This window comes from Jaculus jaculus, chromosome 17 (assembly GCF_020740685.1).
Source record: "Jaculus jaculus isolate mJacJac1 chromosome 17, mJacJac1.mat.Y.cur, whole genome shotgun sequence".
In the NCBI taxonomy this organism is placed as follows: Eukaryota; Metazoa; Chordata; class Mammalia; order Rodentia; family Dipodidae; genus Jaculus; species Jaculus jaculus.
In genome coordinates, this window is record NC_059118.1 from 51,344,596 (window position 1) to 51,364,128 (window position 19,533).

At 42.9% G+C, this 19,533-nt stretch overlaps 2 pseudogenes; one reads left to right on the forward strand and one right to left on the reverse strand.

Moving 5' to 3' along the window:
* Positions 1–19,533, reverse strand: part of LOC123455578 — a 34,298-nt pseudogene that overhangs the window by 13,901 nt on the left and 864 nt on the right.
* LOC105944766 lies at positions 5,129–6,800 on the forward strand (annotated as a pseudogene).

Below are 19,533 nucleotides of genomic sequence, written 5' to 3' on the forward strand. Positions count from 1 at the left end.
CCTACGCAGAACAGCAGTGCTTCAGGGATCCTCCTTCCTACTTCAGGAGAAACACATCACACTTAGTCTTGCTGTGGTAAGTTGGAAGGTGATGTGGGTGTTAGTACCACAGCAACACCACGATGACGTGTCGTGACCAGCAGCAGTGCCTCTGCTACAGCCAGTTACTTACACTGTGGTAGTCTTTCGGAAGAAGGCACTGGCCGGCGCCCACGGTGAGAACTCCTGTGTTAATAAGGCCTTTCCTGGTCATGAAGAACAGAATCCTCTCCACCTCCTGGACACAGCGGATGCGCACAAGACCCTGGACAATGATGTGAGGGACACACTTCTGAGGAGTGAGTGCTTCCTGGATTTCCAAATGAAACCAAAGTACTAACAAAAATCAATAGCAAGAAAATAAGCCACTCACAACACATGGGAAAAGTAGGGGTTTGGGTGTAGCTCAGTGGCAAAGTTTGCCTAGAACACACAAGGCTTCACATTTGACCCTCACCAGCACAAAAACAAACAAATTTTGGGCTGGAGAGATGGCTTAGCGGTTAAGCGCTTGCCTGTGAAGCCTAAGGACCGCGGTTCGAGGCTCGGTTCCCCAGGTCCCACGTTAGCCAGATGCACAAGGGGGCGCACACGTCTGGAGTTCGTTTGCAGAGGCTGGAAGCCCTGGCGCGCCCATTCTCTCTCTCTCCCTCTACCTGTCTTTCTCTCTGTGTCTGTTGCTCTCAAATAAATAAATTAAAAAAAATTAAAAAAAAAACAAATTTTTTCAAGAGTAAAGATCTAAACAGATACTTCTCAACAAGACGTCCAAGTGGTCAGCAGTAACGTGAAGATGTGCTAAGCTTCATTATCACCACCAGGAATAACTCAAAGGACAACCGTGACTACCTTCACTCCAGCTCCATGGCAGCTAGAGGGCCTGTCTGGATTGCACAAGGCCTGAGGCTGCATCTCCAAGTAGCACGGGGAAAAGACAAAAGTGAACAAGTGCGGGTCATGATGCAGAGCAAAGGGCCTCTAACATGCTGCTGATGGCGGGAATATAAAATAACATAGCCATTAATTATGAACACAGTGTAGAGGTTCCTCAAAAAATTAAAAATTGGTCTGTAGAAATGTCTTAGTAATTTAGGTGATTGCCTGCAAAGCCAAAGGACCCAGCGTCAATTCTCCAGGACCCAAGTAAGCCAGATCCACATGGTGTCACATGCGTCTGGAGTTTGTTTGCAGTGGCTGCAAGCCCTGGCATACCCATTGTTTTTCTCTATCTGCATCTTTCTCTAATAAAAAATATTAGTTATACATTAAAAAATTAACAATTTGGGCTTGGAGATGGTTTAGCAACCACAGACACTTTCTTGCAAGCCTGTGATCCAAGTTTAATCCCCCTCAGCACTCAAGTAAAGCCAACGGAGTGGGGCATGTCTGTCACCCCAAAATGGCTACCACAATGAGAGGCAGGAGAACCCAAAAACTTGTTAGCAGCAAAGAAGACAGACCCAGTCTCCAGAGGGTGGAAATAAAGGCGAAATACCTCAGGGTCATCCTCTCACCTACACATATGTGCACCTTAGCATGTACATGCAGACAGACACACACACATAAATTCCAAAAAAAATAAAACTAAAAAATCAACTATTGATTTATCAGTCTCTCTATTGAGTATACACCCAAAGAAGTGAAAATGTTAACCCAAAGAGAATATGCTCCCCACATTCACTACAACACAGTTCCCAATAGCCAAGGTAGGAAAACAAGTACCTCTCAACTAATGATTGGATAGTGAAATGTGGTACATTTGCACAATGGAGTATGAGTCAGACTTACACTCCTGTTCTTTGAGAAACATAAATAAGCCTAGAGGAGCTTATGCTAAGAAAAAAAAACAAAAAAACAAAAAAACAGGAGGATACTGCATGACTTTGCACCATGTTAAATCTAGAATGGTCTATTTCATAGAGGGCATAATGGGATGGGCTGGGGCCAGGAGATACTGGTCAAAGAATACAAAATATATGTTAGGTAGAAGAATAAGGTCAAGATTACTAGTGGCTACAGGTAATATGTGAAAACCACCTAGGGAATAAACAAAGTAATCTTACCACAAAAATATATGTGGTATGTTATACATACTACATTGTATTAGCCACTCTATGACGTTAGGCTTTATGTTTTACACAGGTAATTTGTCAATAAAATCAGTTCCTCAACAGTAAGCATGAAATGATAATATGACCCAAAAATTTTACTCTTAGATACTCCAAATTAAAAAAAAAAACAACTTTATATTTGGGCTGGAGAGATGCCTTAGCAGTCAAGCGCTTGCCTGTGAAGCCTAAGGACCCCGGTTTGAGGCGTGATTCCCCAGTACCCACATTAGCCACATGCACAAGCGGGCGCATGCATCTGGAGTTTATTTGCAGTGGCTGGAGGCCCTGGTGCTCCCATTCTCTATCTCCCTCTTTTTCTGTCTGTTGCTCTCAAGTAAATAAATAAACAAAAAAATTAAAAGAAAACTCTATATGCAAACAAAATATTGATAGCAGAAGTATTCAAACAGCCAACAATGAGCCTGGACTGCTGTGGAAGCTGTATCGTCTGTGTGCATGACGTTCTAAAAGTCACTGCAATCTTTGACTTTCAAAGCTCGTGTCTTCCCACTGCATTCAGCATTTATAGTAAATATGTTGCAGTCAACTCCATGATACTGGGACAAACATCCACCCAGACACCATTTATGTGAAGGAAAGATTTATTTCAGGGGAAGCTGACTCCCTTTCACAGATACAAGCAAAAAGACACCACTGAGCACCACAGGACACCACCAGCCAGGGCTTACACTAGTCTCCACACACCCGGGGGCTGGAATTCACAGTACTCCAGGGACACGGCCGCTCTAGCAGGACTCTGCCTGCTAGGGACTCAAGCAGGAAGTTTAATCAAAGTTCAGTGTGGGCCAGACATTTAAATGATCACATTCCAACTACCACAGCATCCTTACCACAAACTAAAGTCGATCGGAGTTACAGTGACTTCTGCTAGAATTCTTTTTCCTTCTAGCAGCCAAATTTCCAAGTCAAATGAAACTAACTTTGAACTATGGCATATATAAATGAAGATGCCTTTATGTCATTACTTTTGCTGACCTAAACGAATGCAAACTTTTTTTTCAAGGAAAAGAAATGTGAAGAAAACAGAATCAGGGCTATCTCTGAAAACTTACTTTATGACCTATTTACAAGGAATCCCACCTATGTTAGGTCTACTAGGTAGGAAATGTTTCTATCTTGATCAACCTACTCTTCAAACTGAGTGTAATCCATACAAGCTGTATTACCAACTGTAACTTACATAATCAGGTTATCTCATCTCACACAAAATTCTGAGAAATGTCAGGCTAAATTGTAATTTCAATCGCCCTCCCTCCTTTCTATTTCTTTTTAAATTTTTTTTATTGGTTCATTTTTATTTATTTATTTGAGAATGACAGACAGACAGACAGAAAGAGGCAGATAGAGAGAGAACGGGTGTGCCAGGGCTTCCAGCCTCTGCAAACGAACTCCAGACACGTGCGCCCCCTTGTGCATCAGGCTAACGTGGGTCCTGGGGAATCAAGCCTTGAACCAGAGTCCTTAGCCTTCACAGGCAAGCGCTTAACCGCTAAGCCATCTCTCCAGCCCCTTATTTTAATTTTTGAAAACAGGATATCAGGTATCATCTCAGACTGGCCTCAAACAAAAATCACATCAAGCTTCTGATCCTCTGTCAATCACCTTCAAAATGCTGGGATTATGGAAGTATATACTACCATGTCCATTTTTGTTTTTGTTTTTGTATTTGTTTTTCGAAGTAGGTTTTCACTCTGGCCTAGGCTGACCTGGAATTAACTATGCATTCTCAGTGTGGCCTTGAACTCAAGGTGACCCTCCTTCCTCTGCCTTCTGAGGGCTAGGATTAAAGGCCTGTGCCACCACACCTGGCTCATGTCCAGTTTATTAAATAGCTTTCTTTATTCAAGACTTTTCTTTATTCAAGTCAAGCTGGGTGTAACAACTCACACTTTAATTCCAGTACTGGGAAATTTAGGTGGATTGCCACAATTTTAAGGCGGGGGTTACATCATACTAAGATCCTGTCCACTCACATTGGGAAGACAGACAGATAGACAAACACACACACGCTACTTTCTTAGTCTTATAAGATGTTCAGCATTCAGGGCTGGAGAGATGGCTTATGATGTTCAGCATTCAACAATGACTTATCCACTTCCTGAAGTTATTAATAAACCAAGGCTGGGGAGATGGCTGAGCTATTAAAGGCACTTGTTTGAAATTAATAAAGCAAAAAATTCTAGAATTAAAAAGAGTCTAGGTTTTATAAATCTGGAATTCCCAGTTCTTCTGTTGTCAATTCATTTTCATTCTGCCAAGTAGGTGCTGTGTATTTACACATTTACACAGTCCTAACAGCTACAAACATTGGTCTTGCTTGGCTGAGGTCACAGGTGAATTAAAATCTGTGAATCAGGGGCTTTGATTTTATTTCTCCCCATCTTTGGATCAAATCTTATACCCTCTCCTCACACGAGTTAACATTCTGACCACATGTTTAAAGTGGCAGTTCTCAACTAGGATGCTTATATAACACCTCCTGGAGGGAGTGTATTGTTGGGGGCGGTCTCATGGGTGTTATAGCTAGTTTCCCCATGCCAGTGTTTGGCACACTCTTCTACTGTTATTGTCCACCTTATGTTGGCCAGGGGGTGATATCCACCCTCTGCTCATGCCATCATTTTCCCCTGCCATCATGGAGGTTCCCCTTGAGCCTGTAAGCCAAAATAAACCTCTTTTCCCCAGAAGCTGCTCTTGGTTGGGTGATTTCTACCAGCAATGTGAACCTGACTGCAACAGAAGTGTTACTTGTTAGGCCAGGGCAAAATGGAGTCTTCCCACGTGAGGTGGCGGCTGGCCTCGCCTCGCCTCCCTGTCCGCTCCATTCGCCTGTCTTCCACTCTTCCCCGTTCCCCCTCGGCCCAGAGAGGCCTGAGTCCTGACCTCCGGGTGGCCGCAGAGCCCTGGCGTGCACTTCTTCCTTGGACCCTTAGCCTGCCCCGCCCCGACTGCCCACCATGAACGAGGAGTGTGATGTGATCATGCTGGGCACCGGCCTGATGGAATGTATCCTGTCAGGTATAATGTCAGTGAATGGAAGGAAGGTTCTTCACATGGACCAAAACCCCTACTTTGGCACTGATAACGCCACTGGAAGATTTGTACAAAAGATTTAAATTACCAGGACAACCACCAGAATTAATGGGGAGAGGAAGAGACTGGAATGTTGACTTAATTCCCAAGTTCCTTATGGCTAATGGTCAGCTGGTCAAGATGCTCCCGTAGGGCTGGAGAGATGGCTTAGCGGTTAAGCGCTTGCCTGTGAAGCCTAAGGACCCCGGTTCGAGGCTTGATTCCCCAGGACCCACGTTAGCCAAATGTACAAGGGGGCGCATGCATCTGGAGTTCGTTTGCAGTGGCTGGAGGCCCTGGTGTGCCCATTCTCTCTCTCTCTCTGCCTCTTTCTCTTGCTGTCTGTTGCTCTCAAATAAGTAAATAAAAATAAATGAAAAAAAAAAAGATGCTCCTGTACACAGAGGTCAAGTGCTACATGGATTTCAAAGTGGTTGAAGGGAGCTTTGTGTATAAGGGAGGAAAAATCTACAAGGTTCCTTCTACTGAAGCAGAAGCCCTAGCATCTAGCTTAATGGGTCTGTTTGAGAAACGTCGCTTCAGAAAATTCCTAGTGTATGCTGCCAATTTCGATGAGAAAGATCCTCACACATTTGAGGGTGTTGACCCTAAGACTACAATGCGAGAAGTGTATAAAAAGTTTGATTTGGGTCAAGAGGTTATAGATTTCACTGGTCATTCTCTTGCACTTTACAGAACTGATGACTACTTGGATCAACCATGTTATGATACCATTAATAGAATTCAACTTTACAGAAAATCTTTGGCAAGATATGGCAAAAGCCCTTACCTTTATCCACTCTGTGGCCTTGAAGAACTGCCTCAAGGATCTGCAAGGTTAAGAGCTATTTATGGGAGTACCTACATGCTGAATAAACCAATTGAAGAGATCATTGTACAAAATGGAAAGTGGTTGGTGTAAAATCTGAAGGTGAGATTGCTCGTTGCAAGCAGCTTATCTATGACCCCAGCTATGTGAAAGAGCGGGTAGAAAAAGTGGTCCAGGTGATCAGAGTTATCTGCATCCTCAGCCACCCCATCAAGATCACCAATGACGCCAACTCCTGCCAGATCATTATTCCACAGAACCAAGTCAACCGAAAGTCAGATATCTACGTTTGCATGGTCTCCTCTGCACACAAGGTGGCAGCACAGGGCAAGTACATGGCCATTGTTAGTACAACCGTGGAGGCCAAGGAGCCCGAGAAAGAGACCAGGCCAGCTCTGGAGCTTCTGTAACCAAGTGAACAGAAGTTTGTTAGCATCAGTGATCTCTTTGTGCCTAAAGATCTGGGAACAGAGAGCCAGATCTTTATTTCCCATGCATATGATGCTACAACTCACTTTGAGACAACCTGTGATGACATTAAAGGCATCTACAAAAGAATGACAGGAACTGAGTTTGACTTTGAAGAAATGAAGCGCAAGAAGAATGACATTTATGGGGAAGACTAACAGCAGTACACATTAATTAGGACAAATTTTAAATTTGGCAAATAATGTACATTGTATGAAATCAATATTGCAAGGCCTGCTTTTATAATCAGAATGGAGATTGAAGAGTGCTGTATCAGTAAATGTTCCTTCCAAGTACTTTTGTAATATCATGTATTAACTTGTCAAAACTGGTCAGTTCTGTTCCACTTAGCCAAACTGGCTTTTTTTCTAGTGAAAGAACAGTTCTAAACAAATACTGTTATCAACAGAGAACTGGACACAGTATTTATATCTTTTAATCAGTGTAACTTTGCAATTGTGGGCTTCTGCTCAAAAGCTGGATCCATACAATTTGTGCCATCTTGATGTTGAATCTAAGTTGAATGTTCCAGAGTCTAGGGCAGCATCACCACATTTTCCCTATATTTCATGTTACATGAGGGATTATAGCAGGGCTCAAATAGGATAGCCACGGGTTTGGTTTATTTGGGCATAAACTGCTCACCCTGGAGGAAGCCAGCAGTACATGGTTTTATCCTGGTAAAATTGATAAAAAAGGGCAAGGAACTTATCAAACAGCAAGTCAAATATACAAGCAACTCTTTAATCCCACATGTGGCTTTTTCAATGGACCAAGCTGCAAGGCAGTATTGATTTGACAGAGCCTGTATTTCAATGATGTTTGTGTCAAAATGGCTCCAAATGATTTCTGTACTGCAAAATAAAGCCGAACTCGAAACAACAACAACAACAACAACAACAAATGGAGTCACCCAGCACAGCATGACAGAGACATAAGGAAGTGGGTCATCCACATGCCTCAAGGAACCTCCCAGCCATTATCACTTCCTTGCCTAACAATGCTCCAGGTCTAGGTTTCTCTTCCTTATCTCCCACCTGGTCACTTCCTCACACCCTAACTATGTGAAATGGTTAATGTAAAGAACAAAGGAGCTCTTTTCCCTTCCTCACCTTCCCCACCAGAAGAGCTGTGTTCAACTCCAGGGTCAGCCTGACAGCTCATGTTTTTCCTGACAAAAAAGCTTCCATCTTTGTCTCAGAGTGGTTTTCTGTGGTTTGCTCACTTCCAAAACTTACATTACTGAATGTTGCTAAATAAAAGTGGGATGTGGTGGCACAAGCTTTTAATCCCAGCACTCAGGAGGCAGAAGTAGAAGGAGTGCCTTGAGTTCAAGGCCACCCTGAGATTACATACTGAATTCCAGGTCAGCCTGGGCGAGAGTTAAGACCCTGCCTTGAAATACAAAACAAAAGGATATGGCTCAATCTACTACTGTGTATGAAAGGACAGCAACAGCTTCACTGGACCCAGAGTTATGTGCCGGAAGCATCAATAACACCAGCCTGGCAAACCATGCTGCATACTGAAGAGTACATGAGTTTGGATCCACATACAGCAAGACATGCTAGTTCTCGCCTCCAGTGACATAGGAAGCAAACACAGGAGAACCCCCAGGAGCTCACAGGCCAGCCAGCAGGGTGTACACAGCAGCCATGAAGACCCTGCCTCAAGAGAGGTGAAAGGTGAGAACCAACACAGAAGGTGGCCTCTGACCTTGACACAAGCACCATGGCACACACATTCTTGCTCACACAACACACACACATTTTAAAAAAGATAACTATGGGCCGAAGAGATACACAACATGGCGCTGTGTCTGGAATTCATTTGCAATGGATGGAGGCCTGGGCTCACCCATTTCTCCGTGTGTATTTCTCTCAAATAAAGAAACAAAATTAAAAAAAAAAAAAAAAAAAGATGACCCTGACATAAAAGGTTACATTCCAAGCTGGGGAGATGGTTCAGCAGCTAAAGGCACTTGCATGCAAAAGGTGCCATCCTGGTTTCTGGTAGTTTGAATTATGGCCCCCAATATATTCAGTGTTTTATTAGTTTGTAGTTTGCATCTGTAGACACCTGGCTGGAGGAGGTGTCACTGGGCAGATCTTAAGATCTTAAGATCTTATGGTGGTGGGTTTGAGATTTCAATCTAAAGATATGCAAAGTGTGCCTAGCTGGAGTTCCTCAAGTGTGCTGTGCTGTGTGGCTTTGGCTTGTGCTTCTCCCTCTCTGCTTGGTCCTGTGAAGGCAGGCCAGCTTGTTCTGCCATTATGAAACTACCCCTGCTTCTGTAAGCTTCAATAAATCCCTTCCTCCATAACTGTGCCTGGTCTAGAAGTTCATCTCAGCGAACCTGAAGCTGTCTGCTACAGGGTTCGATTCCCCAGATGCCGCATAAAGCTAGATGCACAAAGTACCACATGCACCTGGAGTCTATGTGCAGTGACAAGAGGCCTGGTGTGCCCATATACACATTCTCCCTCCCCCACCACTCCGCTAAGTCTCTCACTCACACATAAATAAAAAGTTATTCCATCCCCAGGTCTCGGGCCACTACATCCTTTGGCACACCTGACTTACTTTGCAGTTAGTGTACCACAGGGCAAGAACAAGGGTTCTTAACACCAGGTACATGGTGGGATCTCGGGAATACTCTGGGAACTCATAGAGCTCATCCAGCTCCATCACGTCAGGCCTCATGCGCAGGGCTTTGCCGCATTCACTGGGCTGGTAGAAAGGCTGGAAGTACCGGTTCAGGTGCGGAGCTGCAGGTGGAAGAAGCACACGGTTCCTGTAAGCTTTAACCTCCAAATCCAGAAGAGTTAAAGCACCACAACTCTTAAGAGGTAAGCTGGATGAGCCACGTGGTCTATTCTGCATAAATACACTTGAACTAAACAAACATCTGACATTCTTCCAAAGTTCTTCACAACCTCAATTTTAAAAATTTTACTTGCTTACTGGCTTGCAGAGAGACAAAGGGGACAGAGAGAAATGGGTGTGCCAGAGCCTCCAGCTGCTGCAAACAAACTCCAGATTCACAAACAAATTCCAGATTCCAGGTCACTGTACATTTGGCTTTGCTGGGGAAACTGAACCTGGGTCATTAGGTTTTGCAGGCAAGCATCTTAACTGCTGAGCCACCATTCCAGCCCCCACAGCTTCAATTTTTCAGGAATAAAAGTTAAAAGGCATTTCTTAATTGTGCTAATAAACATACCAACCATAAGCAAAGCTTGGTAGTTAAGTATAACGAAGCCATGTGACACAGCTCTAGAATTTTTTATTTTCATCTTGCAAGGCTAAAATTAGATGAATTAAACTCTTAATGGAAATATGTTTTACTTTTTAAATTTGAGACATGGCCTCATTAAACTGTCTGGAATATGAGACAATCTTTCTGCCTCAGTCTCCCAAGTGCTGACACTATAGGAATAAGCTACATACCTGACTAGTTATTTATTTATTTGTTTTTTATTTTTTGTTCATTATTTATTTATTTATTTGAGAGCAACAGACACAGAGAGAAAGACAGATAGAGGGAGAGAGAGAATGGGCGCATCAGGGCTTCCAGCCACTGCAAACGAACTCCAGACGCGTGCGCCCCCTGGTGCATCTGGCTAACGTGGGACCTGGGGAACCGAGCCTCAAACCAGGGTCCATAGGCTTCACAGGCGAGCACTTAACCGCTAAGCCATCTCTCCAGCCCCTGACTAGTTATTTTTAAAATATATTACCAGCCAGACCTGGTAGTATATGCATATAATGGCAGCTACAGAGTAAGACTCTATCTTGTATTTTTTTTCCTAAAAAAAACCAGGACAGGCTGAAGAGATGGCATAATGGTTAAGGCACAAGCCTGAGGACTCATATTCAACTCTAGGTCCCACGTAAGCCAGACACATTGGTACAAGCACAAGGCTACATGTGTGCACCAGAAGCACATGCATCTGGAGATTAACTGTAGTGGCTAGAGGCCCTGACACGACAATTCATTCTCCCTCTCTCACTCTTCCATTAAAAAAAAAGCAGTCTGTTGGGCTTACCTTAAAAAAAAAAAAAGGAAACAAAAAAACTACAACCATTTAACTAGCATTTCTGATTATAAAGTGGAACTGACACTCACCTGTGATTATGCTCTACAGTAGAGGATGCAGTCAGGGATACTGTGTATCATTACTTCTCTTTTAGTGAACAGACTATATTCGCCAGCTAGAATTCAATTTTTACAAAATTTGGAAAAATGCTATAAAGTGCTAAACATGCTCTTTAAAACTTACAGTATCATAAATGTTTTCCCACATCATTCATTGGATATTATGTCAAAGTCTATGATATATTAACTGTTTCCTTACTTGGGCATCAAGATCTTGTCCTGTCATTTTACTATTACAAACAATGCCAAAACAAATTCTATAACACATACTCTTTAGACTAATTTGCTTGATACCTCACATTATTTTTTTTTCTTTTCAGTTGAATTTTATCTTAAAGTCAAATGTCCCTCATCTTAAGAAAAAAAGAAAAAAGTATTATGTACGAAGATCCAGATGGATAAGAATTGTTATCTATCCTGCCTTGTTCCTTCATTCCAACCAAGTAGTATAAAGCCAAGAACATGTTAGGTATTCAACATTTCCTGAGACTTAACATGATTTTTTTGTTGTTGTTTATTGTTCTTAGTACCCGAAAGTTGATGTTGCCACTGTTTTATACATAGCCCAAGCAAAATAAGGCTGCTTTCAAAGAGGCACAAGGCAGACCTAACAGCTTACACAGTCGCCCCGGAGCCCCTCTTCCAGAGCTCAGGACGCCACAACCAGGGGCTGAGCATCTCACTACATCTTTTCAGCCAGCTAACACTCTCTGCCCATCTCTTCTTTCCACTTGCAAATTGGTTTCTGCCTGAGGCAGTCAAATGTTATTTCTTCTTTCAAAAAAATTGTTGTTTATACAATATATTAAATTACTTCCAAGTGAAATAATAACCTTGTCCCCATTCTTGGGCTAATCTGGGTCACTCGGGTCAAGCACATATCCACTGAAGCCCTACCAGAGGATCTTCGACCTCCATGCTGGTGCGCTCTGAGCTCCCTTGCTTTCCTCAAGCTCTCAGAAGCCACGAATTTCCATTCTCACCTTCATCCTAGCAGTTTTTTCTACAGAAGCCACCTCTCCTCACCACTGTGACTCTGTCATCTGTGGTCACCAGGCTCTTCCAGTCTCATCCTGTTCTTTTCTACTCTCCTCTACAGTCCTACGCAACGTACCAATACTTCTCTCCACCAAAAACTCTTGATTCTGAAGTGGTTTCTTAGGATCATTTTAAATAGATTCATAACTTTGTCTATTAAAATTTAATTCATTTGGCTGGGCATGGTGGCACGCACCTTTAATCCCAGCACTTGGGAGGCAGAGGTAGAAGGATCTCTGTGAGTTTGAGGCCACCCTGAAGTGACATATGAATTCCAGACCAGCCTGGACTACAGTGAGACCCTACCTCAAAAAACAAAACAAAACAAAAAAAAATTAATTCATTTATAATTCCTATAGTACATAATTGAAAAGATAAGGCCTTGGAAAACAAATGTGATAGACTTGATTTTTAAAATTTTTAAATGTATTTTTAAATGTATTATTATTGGCACATGAAGAATGAGGCCTTCATTATTTTGTATTTCACATTTGGGGTGTTTTTATTGTTTGTTTCCTTTCCTTTCACTTCCCTTCCCCTACTTGTGCTCTCTTCCCACCAGAGCCTTCTTTCTGCTTTCCAATTGAATGTAACCTTTTGTTCGCACACCTCTTTTTCCTCTCTTATCTGGATTCCTACTCTATAGTCTCTCACATCTCTTATTTATCTATATACAAATATTAAAAGTCAGACTCCTCATATGTCCATGAAGTTTTAGTCTTTCTGGGCCTAGCTTCCCTCAGTATATTTGTTTCCAATTCTAAGCATTTCCTGTAAAATTTGTAATTTTATTTTTCTTTACAGCTGAGTAAAACTCCATTGTGTGTATATATACTATCACACTTGCATTATCCAGTCAGTTGATTGACATCTAGGTTGACTCCATTGCGATGGATATTTAGGTTGGTTCTTTGTGAATAGAGCAGCAGTAAACATGGATGAGAAAGTATTCCTATGGTAGGATATAGAGTCCTGTGGGTATATGCCCAAGAGTGGATACCTCACATTATTGTACAGCTATCTAACTTTCAAATACACATTCCTTAAGTCTTATGTATAATTCTAAGGTAAGTATAAAGCACTTTCCAATTACTGAGGGAAAATTTAACTATAAATTATAGACCATGACATCACTGAGAACATAATTGTACCATGGTACCCTCAGCACCATCTCTCCCAAACCGTAACATACAGTCCATCAAAATCCCTTAATAAAATGGTACGGTACACACAACCTACACATCCTCCTGCATGCTCTAAACCATCTCTAGATGACTTTAATACCTTAACGTGATGTACACACCAAGAAGTTGATACAATGTCTCAGTTAGGGAACCGTGACAGGAGTCTGTACATATTTATGTAGGTACTTATTTATTCGTTCCCCCCAACAATCTTCTCCCCACAGTAGGTTGAATCCACAGATGCAGAATCCATGTATATGGAGGGTTAACTGCATAATATAACCAAATGCATGAAATAATAAGGTGCTTTATATCATGTGTCACACATTTAAAACATCATTTCCTTTTTACTGAACTGCACATTTGTAGGTAAGGGAGAGGGGGTGGGAGGAGGTAGAGGAGGGGCTCTCACCAAGTGCAGAGGGGGCCACCTTGGAGGCGTCCAGCTTCCCTGGGCTGGCAGTGCTGGTGGTGGTGGCCGAAGCCGAGGCAGCAGCAACGGGCGCTGTACGGTTTGTGCTGGTGCAGGAGGGGCTCATGCCCACACAGTCAGGGTAGTAGGCAGATAGCAGGGGAGCGGCCACACTGTCCTTCAGCAAAGGAGGCTGGATGAGCATGGAGTACCACCAGTGATTGGAAACGTCCGACATTCTCTGAGAGGCACCAGCAGGAGGGACAGAGAAAACAGCAGAAAGGATATGCGCATGTGGACCACACTAAGTACAGGAGCTCATCTTCACTTCATCCATCCCTCTCTGCCTCTTACCCAACTTAGACTTAATAAAAAATAAGGCAGAATCTTCATACACAGAATCAGAAACACAAGTGGCTCAGAAGACCCAAAGATAATCTTTCTTAGGCATAATTCTTTCCCGTATATACCAACAGCCTCTCTCATGGGATCAAAAATATCCCAACAACAACAGTGGTTTAAAGCTGCTTCCCTGTACTGTGTTCCATATAGACACAAGCCCAGGTTTATCTCAAGTGGGAACCCTATTTATGCCACACAGGCATCTATTAGGCACTTGTGCCTGTCTGTTTACTAGGGACCTCAAGAGAGCAGAAAATGAGAAACCACACATCAGAAATTATTCTTCCACTGAGCATGATGGTTGTAATCCCAGCACTAAGGAAGCTGAGGCGAGTTCAGGTCAGCTTGGGCTGAACAGTGAGACCCACATCTTAAAAAATATAATAATAGGGCTGGAGAAACAGCTTAGCAGTTAAAGTGCTTGCTGCAATGCCAAAGGACCCAGGTCAATTCCCTGGGACCCATATAAGCCAGATGCACAAGGTGGCACATTTGTTTGCAGCTGCTGGAGGCCTAGGCACACCCTTTCTCTCTTTCGCTCTCTCTCTAATAAATACATAACAAAATAAAATGTTTTTTAAAATGCAATAATAGGGCGGGAGAGATGGCTTAGCAATAAGGCTCTTGCCTGCAAAGCCTAAGGACCCATGTTTGACTCTCCCGATCCCATGTAAGCTAGATGCACAAAGTGATGCAAACACACAAGATCGCACATGTGCACAATGTGGCACATGCATCTAGAGTTTGATTACGTTGGCTGGAGGCCCTGCAGGTGCCTATCATTTCTCTTCTCTCTCATAAAAAAATGAAATTAAAAAATTTTTAACAAGGCCAGCCTGTTGGGTTTGCCTAAAAGAAATATAGTAATAATTGTACTAAATAGTAAAGTGACACTGATTTTTACCAAAAGCTACCAAAACCAAAAACCAAAACAAACAAAAAAACCCACCTGTTCAGAACAGCTTAGGTTTCAGTGGGGTGAGATGGGTCCTTACCACAAGTGACTCTATTTTAGTTTGGTTGAAACCTAGTAGAGATGTTTAATCTAGATTAATGGTCTCCCATGAATTTTATCTAACATCAACAAGTTGGACAGTACAACTTCTGTCATCCAGTGAGCCTTCTAAGAAGGTCATCTTTGGGCACTTCCACTGGTGCTTTTAGAGGAACACAGCCCTACCCACACCTGCACTTTGGACATGCATCTAGAGTTCTTCTGCAGGAAAAGGGCTCTGGTGCACCCATCTCTCTGTCCAATCTATCTGTCAAGCTCATATATAAACAAAAAAATTAAAAATTATATGCCACCAACCAGGGTAATTGGGTGAGGAGGAAAAAGGAAAATGTAAAATAAGAGATGGCTCCCTGGCCATCCAGTGCTGTTGTCAGCATTGTCCTCCCGTATTTCAGCACCCTGTATTCTATGCATTGTGAGAGCAAGCAGAGTAGCTCTGAGTTTTCCAGAACTTATAGATATGTGTGTCATAACCGTAAGTGTGGACACATAAGCACACACACACCAACTTAGGGCATCAAATTCGGAGTCAAAGTTCCAGTGCCTGTACACATGACTAGAACAATCCAGGAACTCAGCCTAGGCGATAAGCCTTACAGTGTGACCCACCTTCCCTGCCTATGTCCCTGTCCCCAGACCAGAAAAATCTCAATTAGCAAACAAACCTTCTATAGTAATGGTCAAAGCATTCATTACAAAAATGTTCTCCACAGGAAAGGTGATACCATCGGGACGTGTAGCCATTTTTACAACATCTGAAAAGAGCAAACTCATGAAATAATGAGGATATATTTCTTCTCACATTTTGTATTTCATTTAAGAGGCATGTCCTATGAGCCCATTTTGTGTTATCTCCACTTACGACTTCTAATACTCATGAACTAACAGGGGAAATGGGCATGGATGACTAACAGAGCTTGTGATCAAAAGCATGCTGGGGGCTAGAGATGGCTTATTGGTTTAGACATTTACCTGAAAAGCTAAAGGACCAAGGTTCGACTGCCTAGGACCCACGTAAGCCAGGTGCACAAGACGTGTGCGTCTGGAGTTGTCTGTAGCAGCTGGAGGCCCTGGCACACCCATTCTCGATCTCTCTCTCTTTCAGATCAATTTTTGTAAATTGTGCTGGGTTTCGCATTGTTTTTGGATTGCAGAATACCTGCCTATGCATAATGACATACTTTGGGGATGGGACCCAAGTCTAAATATGAAGCTTCTATGTTTACTGTACACTTAGAGCCTGATTATCCTTTAATACAGTATGTCATGTACTTTAGTGTTTTGACACATGAAGTTAGGTGTGGAATTTCTCACTTCCAACATCATACCAGTTCTCACAAAGTTTCAGATATAAAGCATTTTGGATTTCAAGTTAGAGACACTCTTCCTGTAAAACACAATGAGGATACAAGGGAGACTTAACCTAGAAGCTGTCTGGGTCACTGGGGTTGGTCGCACCAGGACTCTGGAGCCCCAAAGGCATTTTATGGAGGATGCAGTGATGCAATATACTTGCTACAAGTCGCTTTGTAAAATGACTCTAGTGTTAACAACTGGCCACCTGCAATCTGGACATTAAGCAGGCAGTCTGGGAAAGTAACTGGGCAGACAGCTGACATGGCAAGAAAATAAAAAGTAGCACCACTACGACCATGACCACCTCCCTGTGTGCAAAACCAAATAGGAGCCAGGCGCAGTGGCACACTCCTGTGATCCTACCACTCAGGACGCTGAGGCAGAAGCACTGTGAGTTCGAGGCCAGCCTGGGCTAAAGTGAGACCTTGTCTCAAAAAAAAAAAAAGAATCACAGAGTGATAGCTCAGCAGTAAAAGTTGCTTGCTTACAAAGGCTGACAGCCTGTGTTCAAGTCCCCAGTACCCACATAAAGCCAGATGCACAAAGTGACACATGCATTTTGAGTTACATTGGCAGGAGGCCATGGTGCACACATACTCCGTTTCTCTCTCAACTAAAATAATTTTTAAAAATCTCCCCCAAATAGGAGTGATTACCAAATTCTATCATATACTGTATTCATTGAATACTTTCCTCTTAAAATAAAAAAAAAAGGCCTAAATTGTCAATAAAAGCAATCAGATTGCCACTGGCTCTGGAGGTTGTCTTAGTTTTTTGTTTGTTTGTTTTTGAACTTTCTCTCATCCACCTCTAGAACGCTGGAATTGTAGGACTGCTTGACACAGAGCTGAGGAACAAATCCAGGATTTCACACATGGCAGTTAAGTGCTCTGCCAACTGGGCCACATCTCCTGACTAGCTTTTGTCAGACCTGCGCATGCACAGGGGAGGGAGACATGACACATGAGCGAGAAGAGACCAGTGGAAAGCAAACATATGCTGTTCCTTCCTGGGAGCTCACATCCCCTCTGCTGCAGCCCCATACTTCACCCCACCATGACCCCCCAGGACAGGACGGACTCAGCACTGCAGGTTTGTCTGGAGTGTGACCTCTCGTGCTAGGCAAGGTACAACCAGGGAGTGTTGAGGCGGCTGTGGTGGGTAGTGAATTCCTGACCACTCTCCATCATCGGGTGACTTGCAGTTTATTTACCTTTAAGAAAACCAGCTTCAAAGACGGCATTCCCACAAATGTTCCCACATGTTCTCATGGGCAGATGTGCACGACCAAGGTTTGCCCACCCAACAGACCTCTCAGAAGCACTGGCAAAGCACACAGAACATGTGGCTGTACAGCCTGCCTTTTCACACTTCCTGTACTTCTGATGCACACGCTTCCTCCTCATCTGGGGCCTCTGGCGCTTTCTTCTTCGCCTGTAGGAGAACAAGGTGGGGTTAAGAGTTCACTGGACTGACAACAGAGGAAGGTTTGCTGCTGAAGTCACACACACATTCCAAGTTTGTTTTTGCGGGGGGGAGGGAGGCTGAAGTTGACGTGGATTTTAATTAAAGATTCTCTAAGACTGGCTTTAAGCACAGGGGTTAGGAGAAAGGAGGAGAAAGAGGGCATGGGCATGGGTTTCTCATGGAAGAGTTGCTCAGGTCAGAATCTGAAATGTTAACTTATTTTTGTGGTGCTCGCGATCAAACCCATGGTCTCATGCACGCTAGGCAAGCACTCTACCAACTGAGCTCCATCCTCAGCCCTAAAAGTTTACAGGTGAAGGTCAGTGGCCTCCTGCAAGGACAAGAACTGACTAGTGCAACTTCAGCAAATAACTGTCTTGCTGGAGAGCTAGCAACAGCACTTTCATAACAGATAGCTCAGAACTAAAACTCACAGAAGCCATTCTTAGAAAAAAGTGACATCAGATGAGATAAGTCATTCTCAAGTTTATTTTCCTCTCTCCTTACTTAGAACACTGTTTCAGTATGTAACTATTTATTTAAGTCTAGAAAAGTTCTAGAAAACTGTAGCAAAGGGTTTGTTGAATGAACAAGTGACACCTACCTGCCTCCCAGAGCTCCTCAAAGGCAGGTTATCTGGAGAAGCATCAAAAGCTGCTCTTTTCTTAGTCCTCCCTCTGGCTGCCATTGTACTAGGAAATCTGGGGGTTTGGGGCGGGGAGAGAAGAGGAGAGAGGGAAGAAGGGAAGGAAGGTGGAAAAAAAATCTAAGCCAGTCGTATTATCCCGAGTCTCTGTGTCACTTAGCAGGCATGAGTGCACACTCTGCACACGCGCTGCCTGAGTGTCAAGTCACCACATCAAGTTCCTCAACCTCTATGAGCCTTCCTGCTGCCATACATAAAATGGGCACAGCCAGGTATGGTAGTGCATGCACCTGCAAGGTGGGACAAGAGAATCACAAGTTTAAGGTAATCCTTAGCTACACATTGAGTTGTGAGACCAGACTGGAATTCATGAGACCCTCATCTCAAAAAATTCAAGCTTACACTGGAGAGAGGTTTCAGCAGTTAAGGCACTTGCCTGCAAAGCTTAATAACCCAGGTTTGATCCCCCAGGACCCACCTAAGAAACATGCACAAAGAGGTGCATGCATTTGGAGTTGGCTTGCACGTGGCTGGAGCCCTTTACGCGCCCATTCCCCAGCACCAAAACACGCACACACTTAGTTCTACAGCATCCATTGCACTGCTAACACATAATGTTAGAACTGTCTACCTATAGTTACTGTTATGCGCAATAAAGTATTCCTAGACCATTTGTATTCTTTCTTTAAATTCACTTGTGTTTTATTTTAATTCATGTGGTGTTGGGGATCAAATTCAGGACCCTACAAATAAATGCCAAGCAAGCACTGTACCAGTGAACTACATCCCCAGTACCCATTAACACTTTCAAAAGACTGTCCAACCAACCAGACCTTCATATAAATATGAATTCTTACAGATACAAACACATAAATCTCTCATAGAAAACATGTATCCCCCATTGTTCATAAAACAATCCATAATCATAGAATATGGGAATAGAAGGTATTTATAAGCAGAGAAGGCATTTATAAGCAGGATATATATAAGGATGATAACAAAAAATATTTGAAGTTCAGCCTGGGGTTTAGGAACATAACTGTAATGGTACATGCAATATTTACAGTAACTAATCACCAACGAATGTATGTGCTCCCCCAAAAAAGGATGGTTTCTAAAAAATTTCACTGAGCCAGATGCAGTGGTACACACACCTTTAATACCAGGATCACCCTGAGACTACATAGTAAATTCCAGGTCAGCCTAGGCTAGAGGTAGACCCTACCTCAAAAAAAAAAAAAAAAAAAAAAGCACATTTTTTTCATTAATACTGTAATCTATACACCAGAAACTTTCACCGCACTCAGAAACAGC